The sequence below is a fragment of the Oncorhynchus gorbuscha genome, unplaced genomic scaffold, assembly GCF_021184085.1.
Source record: "Oncorhynchus gorbuscha isolate QuinsamMale2020 ecotype Even-year unplaced genomic scaffold, OgorEven_v1.0 Un_scaffold_2816, whole genome shotgun sequence".
Taxonomy (NCBI): domain Eukaryota; kingdom Metazoa; phylum Chordata; class Actinopteri; order Salmoniformes; family Salmonidae; genus Oncorhynchus; species Oncorhynchus gorbuscha.
Window position 1 is genome coordinate 1,705 of NW_025747222.1, and position 24,018 is coordinate 25,722.

Consider the following 24,018-nt stretch of genomic DNA (forward strand, 5'->3'; position numbering starts at 1 on the left):
GTTGTCTAGAGGGAGAGGAGAGAGGCAGAATGTTGTCTAGAGGGAGAGGAGAGAGGCAGAATGTTGTCTAGAGGAGAGGGGAGAGAGGCAGAATGTTGTCTAGAGGAGAGGAGAGGGCAGATGTTGTCTAGAGGGAGAGAGAGGCAGAATGTTGTCTAGAGGGAGAGAGAGAGGCAGAATGTTGTCTAGAGGGAGAGGAGAGAGGCAGAATGTTGTCTAGAGGAGAGAGGAGAGGCAGAATGTTGTCTAGAGGGAGAGAGAGAGGCAGAATGTTGTCTAGAGGGAGAGGAGAGAGGCAGAATGTTGTCTAGAGGAGAGGAGAGAGGAGAATGTTGTCTAGAGGGAGAGGAGAGGCAGAATGTTGTCTAGAGGGAGAGGAGAGAGAGGCAGAATGTTGTCTAGAGGGAGAGGAGGGGTCAGAATGTTGTCTAGAGGGAGAGAGAGGCAGAATGTTGTCTAGAGGGAGAGAGAGGCAGAATGTTGTCTAGAGGGAGAGGAGAGGCAGAATGTTGTCTAGAGGAGAGGAGAGGCAGAATGTTGTCTAGAGGGAGAGGAGAGAGGCAGAATGTTGTCTAGAGGAGAGAGAGAGGCAGAATGTTGTCTAGAGGGAGAGGAGAGAGGCAGAATGTTGTCTAGAGGGAGAGAGAGGCAGAATGTTGTCTAGAGGGAGAGGAGAGAGGCAGAATGTTGTCTAGAGGAGAGAGAGAGGCAGAATGTTGTCTAGAGGAGGGAGAGGAGAGAGGCAGAATGTTGTCTAGAGGGAGAGAGAGAGAGGCAGAATGTTGTCTAGAGGGAGAGGAGAGGCAGAATGTTGTCTAGAGGAGAGAGAGAGGCAGAATGTTGTCAGAATGTTGTCTAGAGGGAGAGGAGAGAGGCAGAATGTTGTCTAGAGGGAGAGGAGAGAGGCAGAATGTTGTCTAGAGGGAGAGGAGAGAGGCAGAATGTTGTCTAGAGGGAGAGGAAGAAGAGAGGCAGAATGTTGTCTAGAGGGAGAGGAGAGAGGCAGAATGTTGTCTAGAGGGAGAGGAGAGAGGCAGAAGAGGGAGAGAGAGAGAGGCAGAATGTTGTCTAGAGGAAGAGGAGAGAGGCAGAATGTTGTCTAGGGGGAGAGGAGAGAGGAAGAATGTTGTCTAGAGGGAGAGGAGAGAGGCAGAATGTTGTCTAGAGGGAGAGGAGAGAGGCAGAATGTTGTCTAGAGGGAGAGGAGAGAGGCAGAATGTTGTCTAGAGGAGAGAGGGAGAATGTTGTCTGAGAGGCAGAATGTTGTCTAGAGGAGAGGAGAGAGGCAGAATGTTGTCTAGAGGAAGAGGAGAGAGGCAGAATGTTGTCTAGAGGAAGAGGAGAGAGGCAGAATGTTGTCTAGAGGGAGAGGAGAGAGGCAGAATGTTGTCTAGAGGGAGAGGAGAGAGGCAGAATGTTGTCTAGAGGAAGAGGAGAGAGGCAGAATGTTGTCTAGAGGAGAGGAGAGAGGCAGATGTTGTCAAGAGATGAATGTTGTTGGTCATACAGTTTGCAGTTTTCATATTTGTATGGATACTGACATAAACATTTGATCATAATGAACTCTGCTGTGGTCAAATTAAATGTATTTATATAGCCCTTCGTACATCAGCTGATATCTCAAAGTGCTGTACAGAAACCCAGCCTAAAACCCCAAACAGCAAGCAATGCAGGTGTAGATAAAGCAACCATTTAAAAAACAACTTAATGCAGAATGTGATCAGGTGACATGGTGAATCAACTTAATGTGATCAGGTGACATGGTGAATCAACTTAATGTGATCAGGTGACATGGTGAATCAACTTAATGTGATCAGGTGACATGGTGAAACAACTTAATGTGATCAGGTGACATGGTGAATCAACTTAATGTGATCAGGTGACATGGTGAAACAACTTCATGTGATCAGGTGACATGGTGTGATAACTTTGATTGGCTTCAACTCCGGCGCCACAGTCTTCACCCTCTCAATCTTCTGGTAGGTCAGTACCTGTCTAGCTTCATATGACATTTATGAAAATCATACTCATTTCAGATATAACAACCTTTTGTAAATGTTATTTTACTTGACCAGCTGTCCACATCCTTGACAATCCCAAGCCAGAAGAAGCGTAGGTTGATTTTGGCAGTCATGCTCTTCACTCTGAAATGCCCAGCATGCATCTCTGTCAGCACGGCCTCCTTCTCCTCCATAGTGAAAATCACCCTCCTGTGTGGCTGGTCATCCTTCCCCGTAGGTACAAGTTGGTGCACTGGTATCTTTCTCTCGCTCTCCATCTGTCTGTCTTTCACTCTCTCTCTTTCTTCCTCTCTCTCTGTATGGGTCTCTCTCTAAGGGTCTCTCTCTGTATGGGTCTCTCTCTGTAAGGGTCTCTGTATGGGTCTCTCTCTGTAAGGGTCTCTGTATGGGTCTCTGTAAGGGTCTCTCTCTGTATGGGTCTCTCTCTGTATGGGTCTCTCTCTGTAAGGGTCTCTGTATGGGTCTCTCTCTGTAAGGGTCTCTGTATGGGTCTCTGTAAGGGTCTCTCTCTGGGTCTCTCTCTGTAAGGGTCTCTGTATGGGTCTCTCTCTGTAAGGGTCTCTGTAGGGGTCTCTCTCTGTAAGGGTCTCTCTCTGTATGGGTCTCTCTCTGTAGGGGCCTCTCTCTGTATGGGTCTCTCTCTAAGGGTCTCTCTCTGTACGGGTCTCTCTCTGTAAGTCTCTCTCTCTAAGGGTCTTTCTCTGTATGGGTCTTTCTCTGTATGGGTCTGTCTCTGTAAGGGTCTCTCTCTCTAAGGGTCTCTCTCTGTACGGGTCTCTCTCTGTAAGTCTCTCTCTCTAAGGGTCTTTCTCTGTATTGGTCTTTCTCTGTAAGGGTCTGACTCTGTATGGGTCTCTCTCTAAGGGTCTGTTTTTGTTCGGTCTCTCTCTGTATGGGTCTCTCTCTCTCTAAGGGTCTCTCTCTCTATAAGGATCTCTCTCTGTAAGGGTCTTTCTCTGTAAGGGTCTCTCTCTCTAAGGGTCTCTCTCTGTATGGGTCTCTCTCTCTATAAGGATCTCTCTCTGTAAGGTTCTTTCTCTGTAAGGGTCTCTCTCTGTATGGGTCTCTCTCTGTATGGGTCGCTCTCTGTATGGGTCTCTCTCTGTATGGGTCTCTCTCTGTATGGGTTTCTCTCTGTAATATTCTACCTGGAGCGCTCCAGTCACTGTTGAGTACGGACAGGAACTGATTACCTATAGAAGTAGTCCTAGTCTACCTGTTGAGTACGGACAGGAACTGATTACCTGTAGAAGTAGTCCTAGTCTACCTGTTGAGTACGGACAGGAACTGATTACCTATAGAAGTAGTCCTAGTCTACCTGTTGAGTAAGGACAGGAACTGATTACCTATAGAAGTAGTCCTAGTCTACCTGTTGAGTAAGGACAGGAACTGATTACCTGTAGAAGTAGTCCTAGTCTACCTGTTGAGTACGGACAGGAACTGATTACCTGTAGAAGTAGTCCTAGTCTACCTGTTGAGTAAGGACAGGAACTGATTACCTGTAGAAGTAGTCCTAGTCTACCTGTTGAGTAAGGACAGGAACTGATTACCTGTAGAAGTAGTCCTAGTCTACCTGTTGATTAAGGACAGGAACTGATTACCTGTAGAAGTAGTCCTAGTCTACCTGTTGAGTAAGGACAGGAACTGATTACCTGTAGTCCTAGTCCTAGTCTACCTGTTGAGTACGGACAGGAACTGATTACCTGTAGAAGTAGTCCTAGTCTACCTGTTGAGTAAGGACAGGAACTGATTACCTGTAGAAGTAGTCCTAGTCTACCTGTTGAGTAAGGACAGGAACTGATTACCTGTAGAAGTAGTCCTAGTCTACCTGTTGAGTAAGGACAGGAACTGATTACCTGTAGAAGTAGTCCTAGTCTACCTGTTGAGTAAGGACAGGAACTGATTACCTGTAGAAGTAGTCCTAGTCTACCTGTTGATTAAGGACAGGAACTGATTACCTGTAGAAGTAGTCCTAGTCTACCTGTTGAGTAAGGACAGGAACTGATTACCTGTAGTCCTAGTCCTAGTCTACCTGTTGAGTACGGACAGGAACTGATTACCTGTGGAAGTAGTCCTAGTCTACCTGTTGAGTAAGGACAGGAACTGATTACCTATAGAAGTAGTCCTAGTCTACCTGTTGAGTAAGGACAGGAACTGATTACCTATAGAAGTAGTCCTAGTCTACCTGTTGAGTAAGGACAGGAACTGATTACCTGTAGAAGTAGTCCTAGTCTAGCTGTTGAGTAAGGACAGGAACTGATTACCTATAGAAGTAGTCCTAGTCTACCTGTTGAGTAAGGACAGGAACTGATTACCTGTAGAAGTAGTCCTAGTCTACCTGTTGAGTAAGGACAGGAACTGATTACCTGTAGAAGTAGTCCTAGTCTACCTGTTGAGTAAGGACAGGAACTGATTACCTGTAGAAGTAGTCCTAGTCCTAGTCTACCTGTTGAGTACGGACAGGAACTGATTACCTGTAGAAGTAGTCCTAGTCTACCTGTTGAGTAAGGACAGGAACTGATTACCTATAGAAGTAGTCCTAGTCTACCTGTTGAGTAAGGACAGGAACTGATTACCTGTAGAAGTAGTCCTAGTCTACCTGTTGAGTAAGGACAGGAACTGATTACCTATAGAAGTAGTCCTAGTCTACCTGTTGAGTAAGGACAGGAACTGATTACCTGTAGAAGTAGTCCTAGTCTACCTGTTGATTAAGGACAGGAACTGATTACCTGTAGAAGTAGTCCTAGTCTACCTGTTGAGTAAGGACAGGAACTGATTACCTGTAGAAGTAGTCCTAGTCTACCTGTTGATTAAGGACAGGAACTGATTACCTGTAGAAGTAGTCCTAGTCTACCTGTTGAGTAAGGACAGGAACTGATTACCTGTAGAAGTAGTCCTAGTCTACCTGTTGATTAAGGACAACGCTCCCGTCACTGTTGAGTATGGACACACACCTGATTCCGCATATAGAAGTAGGCTAGCTGGCTTGCAACCAGATATTGGCCTGTTAATGTGCCCATTTGGGGATGTCTGATTAGTAGTTCTGATTGTCGTAACTCACCACCACTAATGAGGAGTTTCCTCTCCCTCTCTTTTTCTCTCTCCCAATTTTCTGCCATCTCTCCAGTCTTTCTGTCTATTCTCCCTCCTCTCTCTCCATATATATCCCTATCTCCCTCTGCCAGAGCTCCTCTCCACTCTAAACAAAGTTGTTGGTCTCCCATGGAGATGGAGTGTCTTGAATATTGCTCTCCGTCTGTTGCCATGGCGACGTGCTGCTTCGACAGCAGACGTCCACGGTCAGCCCTGTAATATGAGATGGGCAACAGCCCCTGTATAGAAGGATGATGTCATCATCACATGATAGAGGAGAGACAGCATGTTATCATCACCTGATAGAGGGAGAGACAGCATGTTATCATCACCTGATAGAGGGAGAGACAGCATGTTGTTATGATCACCTGATAGAGGAGAGACAGCATGTTATCATCATCACCTGATAGAGGAGAGACAGCATGTTATCATCACATGATAGAGGGAGAGACAGCATGTTATCATCACCTGATAGAGGGAGAGACAGCATGTTATCATCACCTGATAGAGGGAGAGACAGCATGTTATCATAACCTGATAGAGGGAGAGACAGCATGTTGTTATCATCACATGATAGAGGGAGAGACAGCATGTTATCATAACCTGATAGAGGGAGAGACAGCATGTTATCATCACCTGATAGAGGGAGAGACAGCATGTTGTTATCACCACCTGATAGAGGAGAGACAGCATGTTGTTATCACCTGATAGAAGGAGAGACAGCATGTTATCATCACCTGATAGAGGAGAGACAGCATGTTGTTATCATCACCTGATAGAGGGAGAGACAGCATGTTGTTATGATCACCTGATAGAGGGAGAGACAGCATGTTATCATCACCTGATAGAGGGAGAGACAGCATGTTGTTATCATCACCTGATCGAGGAGAGACAGCATGTTGTTATCATCACCTGATAGAGGGAGAGACAGCATGTTGTTATCATCACCTGATAGAGCGAGAGATCTCACCTGATAGAGGAGAGACAGCATGTTGTTATCATCACCTGATAGAGGAGAGACAGCATGTTGTTATCATCACCTGATAGAGGGAGACAGCATGTTGTTATCACTTGATGGAGGGAGAGACAGCATGTTGTTATCATCACCTGATAGAGGGAGGAGCAGTTATCATCACCTGATAGAGGAGAGACAGCATGTTGTTATCATCACCTGATAGAGGGAGAGACAGCATGTTATCATCACCTGATAGAGGGAGACAGCATGTTATACCACCTGATAGAGGGAGAGACAGCATGTTGTTATTATCACCTGAGAGGGAGAGACAGCATGTTATCATCACCTGATAGAGGGAGAGACAGCATGTTATCATCACCTGATAGAGGGAGAGACAGCATGTTGTTATCACCACCTGATAGAGGGAGAGACAGCATGTTGTTATCATCACCTGATAGAGGGAGAGACAGCATGTTATCATCACCTGATAGAGGGAGAGACAGCATGTTATCATCACCTGATAGAGGGAGAGAGCAGTTATCATCACCTGATAGAGGAGAGACAGCATGTTGTTATCATCACCTGATAGAGGAGAGACACATGTTGTTATCATCACCTGATAGAGGAGAGACAGCATGTTGTTATCATCACCTGATAGAGGGAGAGACAGCATGTTGTTATCATCACCTGATAGAGGGAGAGACAGCATGTTGTTATCATCACCTGATAGAGGAGAGACAGCATGTTGTTATCATCACCTGATAGAGGGAGAGACAGCATGTTGTTATCATCACCTGATAGAGGAGAGACAGCATGTTGTTATCACCTGAGAGGGAGAGACAGCATGTTATCATCACCTGATAGAGGAGAGACAGCATGTTATCATCACCTGATAGAGGGAGAGACAGCATGTTATCATCACCTGATAGAGGGAGAGACAGCATGTTATCATCACCTGATAGAGGAGAGACAGCATGTTTTATCACCTGATAGAGGGAGAGACAGCATGTTATCATCACCTGATAGAGGAGAGACAGCATGTTATATCACCTGATAGAGGGAGAGACAGCATGTTATCATCACCTGATAGAGGGAGAGACAGCATGTTATCATCACCTGATAGAGGGAGAGACAGCATGTTGATCATCACCTGATAGAGGGAGAGACAGCATGTTGTTATCATCACCTGATAGAGGAGAGACAGCATGTTATCATCACCTGATAGAGGGAGAGACAGCATGTTGTTATCATCACCTGATAGAGGGAGAGACAGCATGTTATCATCACCTGATAGAGGGAGAGACAGCATGTTATCATCACCTGATAGAGGGAGAGACAGCATGTTATCATCACCTGATAGAGGAGAGACAGCATGTTGTTATCATCACCTGATAGAGGAGAGACAGCATGTTGTTATCATCACCTGATAGAGGGAGAGACAGCATGTTGTTATCATCACCTGATAGAGGGAGAGACAGCATGTTGTTATCATCATGTTGTTATCATCACCTGATAGAGGAGAGACAGCATGTTGTTATCATCACCTGATAGAGGAGAGACAGCATGTTGTTATCATCACCTGATAGAGGGAGAGACAGCATGTTGTTATCATCACCTGATAGAGGGAGAGACAGCATGTTGTTATCATCACCTGATAGAGGAGAGACAGCATGTTGTTATCATCACCTGATAGAGGGAGAGACAGCATGTTGTTATCATCACCTGATAGAGGAGAGACAGCATGTTGTTATCATCACCTGATAGAGGGAGAGACAGCATGTTATCATCACCTGATAGAGGAGAGACAGCATGTTGTTATCATCACCTGATAGAGGGAGAGACAGCATGTTGTTATCATCACCTGATAGAGGAGAGACAGCATGTTGTTATCATCACCTGATAGAGGAGAGACAGCATGTTGTTATCATCACCTGATAGAGGGAGAGACAGCATGTTGTTATCATCACCTGATAGAGGGAGAGACAGCATGTTGTTATGTTATCACCTGATAGAGGAGAGACAGCATGTTGTTATCATCACCTGATAGAGGGAGAGACAGCATGTTGTTATCATCACCTGATAGCATGTTGTTATCATCACCTGATAGAGGGAGAGACAGCATGTTGTTATCATCACCTGATAGAGGGAGAGACAGCATGTTGTTATCATCACCTGATAGAGGGAGAGACAGCATGTTGTTATCATCACCTGATAGAGGGAGAGACAGCATGTTGTTATCATCACCTGATAGAGGGAGAGACAGCATGTTGTTATCATCACCTGATAGAGGGAGAGACAGCATGTTGTTATCATCACCTGATAGAGGAGAGACAGCATGTTGTTATCATCACCTGATAGAGGAGAGACAGCATGTTGTTATCATCACCTGATAGAGGAGAGACAGCATGTTGTTATCATCACCTGATAGAGGAGAGACAGCATGTTGTTATCATCACCTGATAGAGGGAGAGACACATGTTGTTATCATGATAGAGGGAGAGACAGCATGTTGTTATCATCACCTGATAGAGGGAGAGACAGCATGTTATCATCACCTGATTGTTATCATCACCTGATAGAGGGAGAGACAGCATGTTATCATCACCTGATAGAGGAGAGACAGCATGTTGTTATCATCACCTGATAGAGGGAGAGACAGCATGTTGTTATCATCACCTGATAGAGGAGAGACAGCATGTTATCATCACCTGATAGAGGGAGAGACAGCATGTTATCATCACCTGATAGAGGGAGAGACAGCATGTTGTTATCATCACCTGATAGAGGGAGAGACAGCATGTTGTTATCATCACCTGATAGAGGGAGAGACAGCATGTTATCATCACCTGATAGAGGGAGAGACAGCATGTTGTTATCATCACCTGATAGAGGAGAGACAGCATGTTGTTATCATCACCTGATAGAGGAGAGACAGCATGTTGTTATCATCACCTGATAGAGGAGAGACAGCATGTTGTTATCATCACCTGATAGAGGAGAGACAGCATGTTGTTATCATCACCTGATAGAGGAGAGACAGCATGTTGTTATCATCACCTGATAGAGGGAGAGACAGCATGTTGTTATCATCACCTGATAGAGGGAGAGACAGCATGTTGTTATCATCACCTGATAGAGGGAGAGACAGCATGTTGTTATCATCACCTGATAGAGGGAGACAGCATGTTATCATCACCTGATAGAGGGAGAGACAGCATGTTATCATCACCTGATAGAGGGAGAGACAGCATGTTGTTATCACCACCTGATAGAGGGAGAGACAGCATGTTGTTATCATCACCTGATAGAGGGAGAGACAGCATGTTATCATCACCTGATAGAGGGAGAGACAGCATGTTATCATCACCTGATAGAGGGAGAGACAGCATGTTGTTATCATCACCTGATAGAGGGAGAGACAGCATGTTGTTATCATCACCTGATAGAGGGAGAGACAGCATGTTGTTATCATCACCTGATAGAGGGAGAGACAGCATGTTGTTATCATCACCTGATAGAGGGAGAGACAGCATGTTGTTATCATCACCTGATAGAGGGAGAGACAGCATGTTGTTATCATCACCTGATAGAGGGAGAGACAGCATGTTGTTATCATCACCTGATAGAGGGAGACAGCATGTTGTTATCATCACCTGATAGAGGGAGAGACAGCATGTTATCATCACCTGATAGAGGGAGAGACAGCATGTTGTTATCATCACCTGATAGAGGGAGAGACAGCATGTTGTTATCACCTGAGAGGGAGAGACAGCATGTTATCATCACCTGATAGAGGGAGAGAGAGCATGTTGTTATCACCTGATAGAGGAGAGACAGCATGTTATCATCACCTGATAGAGGAGAGACAGCATGTTATCATCACCTGATAGAGGGAGAGACAGCATGTTGTTATCATCACCTGATAGAGGGAGAGACAGCATGTTGTTATCATCACCTGATAGAGGGAGAGACAGCATGTTATCATCACCTGATAGAGGAGAGACAGCATGTTATCATCACCTGATAGAGGAGAGACAGCATGTTATCATCACCTGATAGAGGGAGAGACAGCATGTTATCATCACCTGATAGAGGGAGAGACAGCATGTTGTTATCATCACCTGATAGAGGAGAGACAGCATGTTGTTATCATCACCTGATAGAGGGAGAGACAGCATGTTATCATCACCTGATAGAGGGAGAGACAGCATGTTATCATCACCTGATAGAGGGAGAGACAGCATGTTGTTATCATCACCTGATAGAGGGAGAGACAGCATGTTGTTATCATCACCTGATAGAGGGAGAGACAGCAGTTGTTATCATCACCTGGGAGAGACAGCATGTTGTTATCATCACCTGATAGAGGAGAGACAGCATGTTGTTATCATCACCTGATAGAGGGAGAGACAGCATGTTGTTATCATCACCTGATAGAGGGAGAGACAGCATGTTGTTATCATCACCTGATAGAGGGAGAGACAGCATGTTGTTATCATCACCTGATAGAGGGAGAGACAGCATGCATGTTATCATCACCTGATAGAGGAGAGACAGCATGTTGTTATCATCACCTGATAGAGGAGAGACAGCATGTTGTTATCATCACCTGATAGAGGAGAGACAGCATGTTGTTATCATCACCTGATAGAGGGAGAGACAGCATGTTGTTATCATCACCTGATTGTTATCATCACCTGATAGAGGGAGAGACAGCATGTTGTTATCATCACCTGATAGAGGGAGAGACAGCATGTTGTTATCATCACCTGATAGAGGGAGAGACAGCATGTTGTTATCATCACCTGATAGAGGAGAGACAGCATGTTGTTATCATCACCTGATAGAGGGAGAGACAGCATGTTGTTATCATCACCTGATAGAGGAGAGACAGCATGTTGTTATCATCACCTGATAGAGGAGAGACAGCAGTTATCACCTGATAGAGGGAGAGACAGCATGTTGTTATCATCACCTGATAGAGGGAGAGACAGCATGTTGTTATCATCACCTGATAGAGGGAGAGACAGCATGTTGTTATCATCACCTGATAGAGGGAGAGACAGCATGTTATCATCACCTGATAGAGCGAGAGACAGCATGTTATCATCACCTGATAGAGGGAGAGACAGCATGTTGTTATCATCACCTGATAGAGGGAGAGACAGCATGTTATCATCACCTGATAGAGGGAGAGACAGCATGTTATCATCACCTGATAGAGGGAGAGACAGCATGTTGTTATCATCACCTGATAGAGGGAGAGACAGCATGTTGTTCATCACCTGATAGAGGAGAGACAGCATGTTATCATCACCTGATAGAGGGAGAGACAGCATGTTGTTATCATCACCTGATAGAGGAGAGACAGCATGTTGTTATCATCACCTGATAGAGGGAGAGACAGCATGTTATCATCACCTTATGTCATCACCTGATAGAGGGAGAGACAGCATGTTGTTATCATCACCTGATAGAGGAGAGACAGCATGTTGTTATCATCACCTGATAGAGGAGAGACAGCATGTTGTTATCATCACCAGCACAGTTGTTATCATCACCTGATAGAGGAGAGACAGCATGTTGTTATCATCACCTGATAGAGGGAGAGACAGCATGTTGTTATCATCACCTGATAGAGGAGAGACAGCATGTTGTTATCACCTGATAGAGGAGAGACAGCATGTTATCATCACCTGATAGAGGGAGAGACAGCATGTTGTTATCATCACCTGATAGAGGAGAGACAGCATGTTGTTATCATCACCTGATAGAGGGAGAGACAGCATGTTGTTATCATCACCTGATAGAGGAGAGACAGCATGTTGTTATCATCACCTGATAGAGGGAGAGACAGCATGTTGTTATCATCACCTGATAGAGGGAGAGACAGCATGTTGTTATCATCACCTGATAGAGGGAGAGACAGCATGTTGTTATCATCACCTGATAGAGGGAGAGACAGCATGTTGTTATCATCACCTGATAGAGGGAGAGACAGCATGTTATCATCACCTGATAGAGGGAGAGACAGCATGTTGTTATCATCACCTGATAGAGGGAGAGACAGCATGTTGTTATCATCACCTGATAGAGGGAGAGACAGCATGTTGTTATCATCACCTGATAGAGGGAGGGAGACAGCATGTTGTTATCAGCATGATTGTTATCATCACCTGATAGAGGGAGAGACAGCATGTTGTTATCATCACCTGATAGAGGGAGAGACAGCATGTTGTTATCATCACCTGATAGAGGGAGAGACAGCATGTTGTTATCATCACCTGATAGAGGGAGAGACAGCATGTTGTTATCATCACCTGATAGAGGGAGAGACAGCATGTTGTTATCATCACCTGATAGAGGGAGAGACAGCATGTTGTTATCATCACCTGATAGAGGGAGAGACAGCATGTTGTTATCATCACCTGATAGAGGAGAGACAGCATGTTGTTATCATCACCTGATAGAGGAGAGACAGCATGTTATCATCACCTGATAGAGGGAGAGACAGCATGTTGTTATCATCACCTGATAGAGGGAGAGCATGACAGCATGTTGTTATCATCACCTGATAGAGGGAGAGACAGCATGTTGTTATCATCACCTGATAGAGGGAGAGACAGCATGTTATCATCACCTGATAGAGGGAGAGACAGCATGTTATCATCACCTGATAGAGGGAGAGACAGCATGTTGTTATCATCACCTGATAGAGGAGAGACAGCATGTTATCATCACCTGATAGAGGGAGAGACAGCATGTTGTTATCATCACCTGATAGAGGGAGAGACAGCATGTTGTTATCATCACCTGATAGAGGGAGAGACAGCATGTTATCATCACCTGATAGAGGGAGAGACAGCATGTTATCATCACCTGATAGAGGGAGAGACAGCATGTTATCATCACCTGATAGAGGGAGAGACAGCATGTTATCATCACCTGATAGAGGGAGAGACAGCATGTTGTTATCATCACCTGATAGAGGGAGAGACAGCATGTTGTTATCATCACCTGATAGAGGGAGAGACAGCATGTTGTTATCATCACCTGATAGAGGAGAGACAGCATGTTGTTATCATCACCTGATAGAGGGAGAGACAGCATGTTGTTATCATCACCTGATAGAGGGAGAGACAGCATGTTGTTATCATCACCTGATAGAGGGAGAGACAGCATGTTATCATCACCTGATAGAGGGAGAGACAGCATGTTGTTATCATCACCTGATAGAGGGAGAGACAGCATGTTGTTATCATCACCTGATAGAGGGAGAGACAGCATGTTGTTATCATCACCTGATAGAGGGAGAGACAGCATGTTATCATCACCTGATAGAGGGAGAGACAGCATGTTCATTGATGATCAGCATGTTGATGATCACCTGAGGGAGAGACAGCATGTTGTTATCATCACCTGATAGAGGGAGAGACAGCATGTTGTTATCATCACCTGATAGAGGGAGAGACAGCATGTTGTTATCATCACCTGATAGAGCGAGAGACAGCATGTTGTTATCATCACCTGATAGAGGGAGAGACAGCATGTTGTTTTCATCACCTGATAGAGGGAGACAGCATGTTGTTATCACTTGATGGAGGGAGAGACAGCATGTTGTTATCATCACCTGATAGAGGGAGAGACAGCATGTTGTTATCATCACCTGATAGAGGGAGAGACAGCATGTTGTTATCATCACCTGATAGAGGAAGAGACAGCATGTTATCACCACCTGATAGAGGGAGAGACAGCATGTTGTTATCACTTGATGGAGGGAGAGACAGCATGTTGTTATCACCACCTGATAGAGGGAGAGACAGCATGTTGTTATCATCACCTGATAGAGGGAGAGACAGCATGTTGTTATCATCACCTGATAGAGGGAGAGACAGCATGTTGTTATCATCACCTGATAGAGGGAGAGACAGCATGTTGTTATCATCACCTGATAGAGGGAGAGACAGCATGTTATCACCACCTGATAGAGGGAGAGACAGCATGTTGTTATCATCACCTGATAGAGGGAGAGACAGCATGTTATCATCACCTGATAGAGGGAGAGACAGCATGTTATCATCACCTGATAGAGGGAGAGACAGCATGTTGTTATCATCACCTGATAGAGGGAGAGACAGCATGTTGTTGTCATCACCTGATAGAGGGAGAGACAGCATGTTGTTATCATCACCTGATAGAGGGAGAGACAGCATGTTGTTATCATCACCTGATAGAGGGAGAGACAGCATGTTGTTATCATCACCTGATAGAGGAGAGACAGCATGTTGTTATCATCACCTGATCATCAGAGGGAGAGACAGCATGTTATCATCACCTGATAGAGGGAGAGACAGCATGTTATCATCACCTGATAGAGGGAGAGACAGCATGTTGTTATCATCACCTGATAGAGGGAGAGACAGCATGTTGTTATCATCACCTGATAGAGGGAGAGACAGCATGTTATCATCACCTGATAGAGGGAGAGACAGCATGTTATCATCACCTGATAGAGGGAGAGACAGCATGTTATCATCACCTGATAGAGGGAGAGACAGCATGTTGTTATGATCACCTGTTGTTATCATCACCTGATAGGGAGAGACAGCATGTTGTTATCATCACCTGATAGAGGGAGAGACAGCATGTTGTTATCATCACCTGATAGAGGGAGACAGCATGTTATCACCACCTGATAGAGGGAGAGACAGCATGTTGTTATCATCACCTGATAGAGGGAGAGACAGCATGTTATCATCACCTGATAGAGGGAGAGACAGCATGTTGTTATCATCACCTGATAGAGGGAGAGACAGCATGTTGTTATCATCACCTGATAGAGGGAGAGACAGCATGTTATCATCACCTGATAGAGGGAGAGACAGCATGTTGTTATCATCACCTGGTGTTTGACACAGATCCGGTGTTGTTGACAGATTAGTCCTAGTCTATTCTGGTGTTTGACACAGATCCTGTGTTGTTCACAGATTAGTCCTAGTCTATTCTGGTGTTTGACACAGATCCTGTTGTTGACAGATTAGTCCTAGTCTATTCTGGTGTTTGACACAGATCCTGTTGTTCACAGATTAGTCCTAGTCTATTCTGGTGTTTGACACAGATCCTGTTGTTGACAGATTAGTCCTAGTCTATTCTGGTGTTTGACACAGATCCTGTTGTTGACAGATTAGTCCTAGTCTATTCTGGTGTTTGACACAGATCCTGTTGTTGACAGATTAGTCCTAGTCTATTTTGGTGTTTGACACAGATCCTGTTGTTGACAGATTAGTCCTCGTCTATTCTGGTGTTTGACACAGATCCTGTTGATCACAGATTAGTCCTAGTCTATTCTGGTGTTTGACACAGATCCTGTTGATCACAGATTAGTCCTCGTCTATTCTGGTGTTTGACACAGATCCTGTTGTTGACAGATTAGTCCTAGTCTATTCTGGTGTTTGACACAGATCCTGTTGTTGACAGATTAGTCCTAGTCTATTCTGGTGTTTGACACAGATCCTGTTGTTGACAGATTAGTCCTAGTCTATTCTGGTGTTTGACACAGATCCTGTTGTTGACAGATTAGTCCTAGTCTATTCTGGTGTTTGACACAGATCCTGTTGTTGACAGATTAGTCCTAGTCTATTCTGGTGTTTGACACAGATCCTGTTGTTGACAGATTAGTCCTAGTCTATTCTGGTGTTTGACACAGATCCTGTTGTTGACAGATTAGTCCTAGTCTATTCTGGTGTTTGACACAGATCCTGTTGATCACAGATTAGTCCTAGTCTATTCTGGTCTTTGACACAGATCCTGTTGTTGACAGATTAGTCCTAGTCTATTCTGGTGTTTGACACAGATCCTGTTGTTGACAGATTAGTCCTAGTCTATTCTGGTGTTTGACACAGATCCTGTTGTTGACAGATTAGTCCTAGTCTATTCTGGTGTTTGACACAGATCCTGTTGTTGACAGATTAGTCCTAGTCTATTCTGGTGTTTGACACAGATCCTGTTGTTGACAGATTAGTCCTAGTCTATTCTGGTGTTTGACACAGATCCTGTTGTTGACAGATTAGTCCTAGTCTATTCTGGTGTTTGACACAGATCCTGTTGTTGACAGATTAGTCCTCGTCTATTCTGGTGTTTCTAACCTTCTATCTCTATTATTCTAGAGGGCACGTGATCATCACACCATGTGACCGTCTCCATTGAAAGAAAAGGTATTGATTTAATTATATTGCCCCCCTCCCATCCTCTCCTCTCCCGCGACATTTTGTCTCGTTCCTAAGCAGTTTCCACTTTCCAGGAATGCCGCAGTTGTCACGAAGAGGAAGAGGCTGTTATTGTTAACGGTTGGAACCGAACCGAACAGAACGGACGTGATTCAGATGAAGAACCGGGGCGATCCTCCGCAGCACAATATCCGTTCGATTGACGGAATAATAAGGAGTTAGATACAGAATGTGAAATGCGACCGTTATTACCGTGAGACAGGTACGTGACTGATGATAATTTTAACAGTTACCCGGGTAGACCTGGCAGAACGTGTCGACATCATGAGCATTTCAGACCAAGCTGATAATAATTAGGCCGAGTTCAATTAGGAAGATTCAGAATGGCTTTATAATTTTGCCTAAACGTTGTCCTTGATTACATGAATGTGTCCATCACCTAATTCTTTATTTTATTTTTCACCTTTATTTAACCAGGTAAAAGAAAAGTTAACCCGGCTAGTTGAGAACAAGTTCTCATTTACAACTGCGACCTGACCAAGATAAAGCAAAGCAGTGCGACACAAAACAACAACACAGAGTTACACATGGAATAAACAAGCGTACAGTCAATAACACAGTAGAAAAAAACTATATGCAAATGAGGTAGGATAAGGGAGTTAAAGGCAAAAAAAAGGCAATGGTGGCGAAGTAAATACAATATAGCAAGTAAAACACTGGAATGGTAGGAAGTGCAGAAGATGAACGTTTAAGTAATGGGATGTGTTGAGTCAGTGTGCGTCCGTCGGTCCGCCAGACCGAGTGAGATGGAATATCTCAATGCCATAGATGTTATTCAAATTCAACGGGCATCAATAATATTAATCTGTGAAATATATGAGCTGTAGCTTTTGTCTCCGGTCACAGAACATTCGCACAACGTTTGCGCTCCAAAACAAACCGGTGTCTGTCTGGTTGTTTGGAAAGGCCTTGCTGCAATGGTCGTTTTCTTTTGTCGTGTATTGTTCTGGAAGTCTATGGTTTTGTCAGGTTGTATGTTGATAGGCTATTATTCTGACACGGAATGTCACGAGACATGTTATCCTGTCCCGGCTGCTGCGCGCGCTGCCAGGGAACAGCAGAACTCATGTAGGCCAGATGGTGCTGTTGGTGGTATGGAGTAGATCAGTCATGATCCTCTGTCCATCTACCTGCTGCTAATAGTGCTGTTGGTGGTATGGAGTAGATCAGTCATGATCCTCTGTCCATCTACCTGCTGCTAATAGTGCTGTTGGTGGTATGGAGTAGATCAGTCATGATCCTCTGTCCATCTACCTGCTGCTGTTGGTGGTATGGAGTAGATCAGTCATGATCCTCTGTCCATCTACCTGCTGCTAATGGTGCTGTTGGTGGTATGGAGTAGATCAGTCATGATCCTCTGTCCATCTACCTGCTGCTAATGGTGCTGTTGGTGGTATGGAGTAGATCAGTCATGATCCTCTGTCCATCTACCTGCTGCTAATGGTGCTGTTGGTGGTATGGAGTAGATCAGTCATGATCCTCTGTCCATCTACCTGCTGCTAATGGTGCTGTTGGTGGTATGGAGTAGATCAGTCATGATCCTCTGTCCATCTACCTGCTGCTAATGGTGGTATGGAGTAGATCAGTCATGATCCTCTGTCCATCTACCTGCTGCTAATAGTGGTATGGAGTAGATCAGTCATGATCCTCTGTCCATCTACCTGCTGCTGTTGGTGGTATGGAGTAGATCAGTCATGATCCTCTGTCCATCTACCTGCTGCTAATAGTGCTGTTGGTGGTATGGAGTAGATCAGTCATGATCCTCTGTCCATCTACCTGCTGCTCAGTCATGATACTCTGTCCATCTACCTGCTGCTGTTGGTGGTATGGAGTAGATCAGTCATGATCCTCTGTCCATCTACCTGCTGCTAATAGTGGTATGGAGTAGATCAGTCATGATACTCTGTCCATCTACCTGCTGCTAATAGTGGTATGGAGTAGATCAGTCATGATCCTCTGTCCATCTACCTGCTGCTAATAGTGCTGTTGGTGGTATGGAGTAGATCAGTCATGATCCTCTGTCCATCTACCTGCTGTTGGTGGTATGGAGTAGATCAGTCATGATCCTCTGTCCATCTACCTGTTGGTCTGTCATGGTGTTGTGGTGTTGACACTGGTCTGTCATGGTGTTGTGGTGTTGACACTGGTCTGTCATGGTGTTGTGGTGTTGACACTGGTCTGTCATGGTGTTGACACTGGTCTGTCATGGTGTTGTGGTGTTGACACTGGTCTGTCATGGTGTTGTGGTGTTGTGGTGTTGACACTGGTCTGTCATGGTGTTGTGGTGTTGACACTGGTCTGTCATGGTGTTGTGGTGTTGTGGTGTTGACACTGGTCTGTCATGGTGTTGTGGTGTTGACACTGGTCTGTCATGGTGTTGACACTGGTCTGTCATGGTGTTGTGGTGTTGACACTGGTCTGTCGTGGTGTTGTGGTGTTGACACTGGTCTGTCGTGGTGTTGTGGTGTTGACACTGGTCTGTCATGGTGTTGACACTGGTCTGTCATGGTGTTGACACTGGTCTGTCATGGTGTTGACACTGGTCTGTCATGGTGTTGACACTGGTCTGTCATGGTGTTGTGGTGTTGTGGTGTTGACACTGGTCTGTCATGGTGTTGTGGTGTTGACACTGGTCTGTCATGGTGTTGTGGTGTTGTGGTGTTGACACTGGTCTGTCATGGTGTTGTGGTGGTGTTGTGGTGTTGACACTGGTCTGTTGTGGTGTTGTGGTGTTGACACTGGTCTGTCATGGTGTTGTGGTGTTGACACTGGTCTGTCATGGTGTTGTGGTGTTGACACTGCTCTGTTGTGGTGTTGTTGTGTTGACACTGGTCTGTTGTGGTGTTGTGGTGTTGACACTGGTCTGTCATGGTGTTGTGGTGTTGTGGTGTTGACACTGGTCTGTTGTGGTGTTGTGGTGTTGACACTGGTCTGTCATGGTGTTGTGGTGTTGACACTGGTCTGTTGTGGTGTTGTGGTGTTGACACTGGTCTGTTGTGGTGTTGTGGTGTTGACACTGGTCTGTCGTGGTGTTGTGGTGTTGACACTGGTCTGTCATGGTGTTGTGGTGTTGTGGTGTTGTGTGACACTGGTCTGTTGTGGTGTTGACACTGGTCTGTCATGGTGTTGTGGTGTTGACACTGGTCTGTCGTGGTGCTGTGTTGATACGGTGTTGTGTTGTCCTCTCTCCAACCCAGAAACACTGTAAACTGTATATCTTTCAGCAGCAGCAGCTGGCTGGTTGAGGTTCAGGCATCTCTCTCATCAGGCTGTGTGTGTGTGGATGTCAGGGCTGACTCAGGCGATGGTTGCCAAGGAAATAGAGGGTATGAAGGTAGAGAGAGGAGAGTCACTACAGTAAACATGAGATGTGTGATAAGCACAAAGCTGCTGCTGTCCTCTGGGTCTGGGCTGGCTATAACCTACCTCAACCTCAACACATAAACCTGTCCCCTGGGTCTGGGCTGGCTATAACCTACCTCAACCTCAACACATAAACCTGTCCCCTGGGTCTGGGCTGGCTATAACCTACCTCAACCTCAACACATAAACCTGTCCCTGGGTCTGGGCTGGCTATAACCTACCTCAACCTCAACACATAAACCTGTCCCTGGGTCTGGGCTGGCTATAACCTACCTCAACCTCAACACATAAACCTGTCCCCTGGGTCTGGGCTGGCTATAACCTACCTCAACCTCAACACATAAACCTGTCCCCTGGGTCTGGGCTGGCTATAACCTACCTCAACCTCAACACATAAACCTGTCCCCTGGGTCTGGGCTGGCTATAACCTACCTCAACCTCAACACATAAACCTGTCCCCTGGGTCTGGGCTGGCTATAACCTACCTCAACCTCAACACATAAACCTGTCCTCTGGGTCTGGGCTGGCTATAACCAACCTCAACCTCAACACATAAACCTGTCCTCTGGGTCTGGGCTGGCTATAACCTACCTCAACACATAAACCTGTCCCCTGGGTCTGGGCTGGCTATAACCTACCTCAACCTCAACACATAAACCTGTCCTCTGGGTCTGGGCTGGCTATAACCTACCTCAACACATAAACCTGTCCCCTGGGTCTGGGCTGGCTATAACCTACCTACCTCAACACATAAACCTGTCCTCTGGGTCTGGGCTGGCCTCAACCTCAACACATAAACCTGTCCTCTGGGTCTGGGCTGGCTATAACCCAACCTCAACACATAAACCTGTCCCCTGGGTCTGGGCTGGCTATAACCTACCTCAACCTCAACACATAAACCTGTCCCCTGGGTCTGGGCTGGCTATAACCAACCTCAACACATAAACCTGTCCTCTGGGTCTGGGCTGGCTATAACCTACCTCAACCTCAACACATAAACCTGTCCCCTGGGTCTGGGCTGGCTATAACCTACCTCAACCTCAACACATAAACCTGTCCCCTGGGTCTGGGCTGGCTATAACCTACCTCAACACATAAACCTGTCCCCTGGGTCTGGGCTGGCTATAACCTACCTCAACACATAAACCTGTCCCTGGGTCTGGGCTGGCTATAACCTACCTCAACCTCAACACATAAACCTGTCCCCTGGGTCTGGGCTGGCTATAACCTACCTCAACCTCAACACATAAACCTGTCCCCTGGGTCTGGGCTGGCTATAACCTACCTCAACCTCAACACATAAACCTGTCCCCTGGGTCTGGGCTGGCTATAAACCTCAACCTCAACACATAAACCTGTCCTCTGGGTCTGGGCTGGCTATAACCTACCTCAACCTCAACACATAAACCTGTCCCCTGGGTCTGGGCTGGCTATAAACCTCAACCTCAACACATAAACCTGTCCCCTGGGTCTGGGCTGGCTATAACCTACCTCAACACATAAACCTGTCCTCTGGGTCTGGGCTGGCTATAACCTACCTCAACCTCAACACATAAACCTGTCCCCTGGGTCTGGGCTGGCTATAACCTACCTCAACCTCAACACATAAACCTGTCCTCTGGGTCTGGGCTGGCTATAAACCTCAACCTCAACACATAAACCTGTCCCCTGGGTCTGGGCTGGCTATAACCTACCTCAACACATAAACCTGTCCCCTGGGTCTGGGCTGGCTATAACCTACCTCAACCTCAACACATAAACCTGTCCTCTGGGTCTGGGCTGGCTATAACCTACCTCAACACATAAACCTGTCCTCTGGGTCTGGGCTGGCTATAACCTACCTCAACCTCAACACATAAACCTGTCCCCTGGGTCTGGGCTGGCTATAACCTACCTCAACCTCAACACATAAACCTGTCCTCTGGGTCTGGGCTGGCTATAACCTACCTCAACCTCAACACATAAACCTGTCCCTGGGTCTGGGCTGGCTATAACCACCTCAACCTCAACACATAAACCTGTCCCCTGGGTCTGGGCTGGCTATAACCTCAACCTCAACACATAAACCTGTCCCTGGGTCTGGGCTGGCTATAACCTACCTCAACCTCAACACATAAACCTGTCCTCTGGGTCTGGGCTGGCTATAACCTCAACCTCAACACATAAACCTGTCCCCTGGGTCTGGGCTGGCTATAACCTACCTCAACCTCAACACATAAACCTGTCCCCTGGGTCTGGGCTGGCTATAACCTCAACCTCAACACATAAACCTGTCCCCTGGGTCTGGGCTGGCTATAAACCTCAACCTCAACACATAAACCTGTCCCCTGGGTCTGGGCTGGCTAATAACCTCAACCTCAACACATAAACCTGTCCCCTGGGTCTGGGCTGGCTATAACCTACCTCAACACATAAACCTGTCCTCTGGGTCTGGGCTGGCTATAAACCTCAACCTCAACACATAAACCTGTCCCCTGGGTCTGGGCTGGCTATAACCTACCTCAACCTCAACACATAAACCTGTCCTCTGGGTCTGGGCTGGCTATAACCTACCTCAACCTCAACACATAAACCTGTCCCCTGGGTCTGGGCTGGCTATAACCACCTCAACCTCAACACATAAACCTGTCCCCTGGGTCTGGGCTGGCTATAACTACCTCAACCTCAACACATAAACCTGTCCCCTGGGTCTGGGCTGGCTATAACCTACCTCAACCTCAACACATAAACCTGTCCCCTGGGTCTGGGGGCTATAACCTACCTCTATAAACCTCAACACATAAACCTGTCCTCTGGGTCTGGGCTGGCTATAACCTACCTCAACACATAAACCTGTCCTCTGGGTCTGGGCTGGCTATAACCTACCTCACCTCAACACATAAACCTGTCCCCTGGGTCTGGGCTGGCTATAACCTACCTCAACCTCAACACATAAACCTGTCCCCTGGGTCTGGGATAGCTATAACCTACCTCAACCTCAACACATAAACCTGTCCCCTGGGTCTGGGCTGGCTATAACCTACCTCAACCTCAACACATAAACCTGTCCCCTGGGTCTGGGCTGGCTATAACCTACCTCAACCTCAACACATAAACCTGTCCTCTGGGTCTGGGCTGGCTATAACCTACCTCAACACATAAACCTGTCCCCTGGGTCTGGGCTGGCTATAACCTACCTCAACCTCAACACATAAACCTGTCCCCTGGGTCTGGGCTGGCTATAACCAACCTCAACCTCAACACATAAACCTGTCCCCTGGGTCTGGGCTGGCTATAACCTACCTCAACACATAAACCTGTCCTCTGGGTCTGGGCTGGCTATAACCTACCTCAACACATAAACCTGTCCCCTGGGTCTGGGCTGGCTATAACCTACCTCAACACATAAACCTGTCCTCTGGGTCTGGGCTGGCTATAACCTACCTCAACACATAAACCTGTCCCCTGGGTCTGGGCTGGCTATAACCTCAACCTCAACACATAAACCTGTCCCTGGGTCTGGGCTGGCTATAACCTACCTCAACCTCAACACATAAACCTGTCCCCTGGGTCTGGGCTGGCTATAACCTACCTCAACCTCAACACATAAACCTGTCCCCTGGGTCTGGGCTGGCTATAACCTACCTCAACCTCAACACATAAACCTGTCCCCTGGGTCTGGGCTGGCTATAACCTACCTCAACCTCAACACATAAACCTGTCCCCTGGGTCTGGGCTGGCTATAACCTACCTCAACCTCAACACATAAACCTGTCCTCTGGGTCTGGGCTGGCTATAAACCTCAACCTCAACACATAAACCTGTCCCCTGGGTCTGGGCTGGCTATAACCTACCTCAACCTCAACACATAAACCTGTCCTCTGGGTCTGGGCTGGCTATAACCTACCTCAACACATAAACCTGTCCCCTGGGTCTGGGCTGGCTATAACCTACCTCAACCTCAACACATAAACCTGTCCCCTGGGTCTGGGCTGGCTATAACCAACCTCAACCTCAACACATAAACCTGTCCCCTGGGTCTGGGCTGGCTATAACCTACCTCAACACATAAACCTGTCCTCTGGGTCTGGGCTGGCTATAACCTACCTCAACACATAAACCTGTCCCCTGGGTCTGGGCTGGCTATAACCTACCTCAACACATAAACCTGTCCCCTGGGTCTGGGCTGGCTATAACCTACCTCAACCTCAACACATAAACCTGTCCTCTGGGTCTGGGCTGGCTATAACCTACCTCAACACATAAACCTGTCCCCTGGGTCTGGGCTGGCTATAACCTACCTCAACCTCAACACATAAAC

General features: G+C 46.4%; 1 protein-coding gene across 2 annotated transcripts in view; it reads left to right on the top strand.

The window, feature by feature from the left end:
* The first annotated feature begins 15,433 nt into the window (after positions 1-15,433).
* Positions 15,434-24,018, top strand: part of gpr19 (G protein-coupled receptor 19) — a 38,249-nt gene continuing 29,664 nt past the window's right edge. Inside the window, exons 1-2 of one of the 2 annotated variants that reach the window (XM_046339513.1) lie at positions 15,434-16,283; positions 16,370-16,557. The gene's annotated coding sequence lies outside the window, so the exon portion shown is untranslated. The other variant, XM_046339512.1, reaches the window with a different exon arrangement.